General features: G+C 49.6%; 1 pseudogene; it reads right to left on the bottom strand.

Moving 5' to 3' along the window:
- Nucleotides 1-438: 438 nt before the first annotated feature.
- LOC138505045 (ATP-sensitive inward rectifier potassium channel 11-like) lies at nt 439-1,259 on the bottom strand (annotated as a pseudogene).
- Nucleotides 1,260-1,461: the final 202 nt, after the last annotated feature.

Below are 1,461 nucleotides of genomic sequence, written 5' to 3' on the forward strand. Positions count from 1 at the left end.
CCATCCAAAAGTATGGTTTTTACTTTTGTTAGAAAACATTCACGGCAAAGAAATGGGACGTCTGCTCTAATTTTTTGGTCTCCTCTTTATCCAGGTGGCATATCTGCACACCCCGTGCCTCACATGCATTCAACACTAATCTCTCCTCCTCAACACCTAGGCTAAGACGTTGCTCAAGCCCCATGCCACCTGACTTGCGAGATGCCATCCGCCCCTCTCGTCCCCACCACCATGTTCCTCTGTGCCCCTCTCTATCCTACCCCCATTGTATATTGGTTGTTGTTACCTCTGAAAAGCGCTCAGTAATGCATCTGTACTGTTGTATAGCTCTGTAAAGCTCTCTGTTGCTTCTCGAAGCTAGGTCCACACTCAATAAATACCATGATATGATATGATGAGTTCTCTTTTTTTTCCAGATGTGCATCTGAAATACCCTGTTTAAGCTTCAGCGTTGAAAAAACAAATGTTGAGGCAAATATATAGTTTTCTCACATGTAAACATTTACAAGCCAAATGTGTGAGAAATTGCAAAACAGCCGATGTGAGGCGGTTGCAACAGGCTGGAAGCAAAGAGATCAAGGGTATGCCGTTGGATCCCACAGGGTTTTCAGTCTGAATGTCTATCTGGTTCAGAGGCACAAGCTCCCCCTCAGCACTGGACATTTTGCGCATCACCTGCATTTGGGTGGTGGCACTGATGATCATGCTTTTGCGCAACTCACCAACGCGGAACATGAAGCAGAGCTTGCCATTGCGCAGGGCCACCACAGTGTGCTTGCTGAAGATGAGTGTCTCTGCGCGTCTGTGTGCTTGCACAGTCTTCATGAAGATGCAGCCCATCATGATAGCCTTGATGACCAGCCCCACAATGTACTGCACGATCAGCACGAGGATGGCGGCCGGGCACTCCTCAGTGATCATGCGTCCGCCAAAGCCAATGGTCACCTGGCTCAAAGCTCTCCTAGGGTGGTCCAGGCTAGTACAATAGCGTCACGAATGCCAGCAGCCACCAGATCATGGCAAAGATCAGCCAGGTGCAGAAGAAAGACATGATGAAGATGAGTAGCGTGTAATGCCACTTGATGTCAACAACACTGGTGAAGACAGCAAGCAGCCCTGTTTGTGGATGCTCTTGTGTGCCACAAGCAGGTACAATTCTTGGGCACAAAGAGAGCCCGGTGGGCCTTGGTGTGGAAGCATTGCTCAGATAGGTCCTCTGCTAACCCAGATGCCCTTCCTGGATAACATGGCCATTCCATGCTAGAGCACAGCCCAAGACCAGCTGCTGCGTGGCAGGGTGTGGTGGGGCAAAAGGCAGTATGGTTGGAATTAGAGGAATCAGGTGTTAGTGTGGTGGAAGCAAGAGACAGAGTAGTGGGACACAACTGGCACAAGTTTAAGTGTGGTATGACTCAGGGAGAGCAGGGGACGGGTTCCTGCAAATCATTGGGGACAGGGGAA

Source organism: Ambystoma mexicanum, chromosome 11 (assembly GCF_040938575.1).
Source record: "Ambystoma mexicanum isolate Mex_15411 chromosome 11, UKY_AmexF1_1, whole genome shotgun sequence".
NCBI lineage: Eukaryota > Metazoa > Chordata > Amphibia > Caudata > Ambystomatidae > Ambystoma > Ambystoma mexicanum.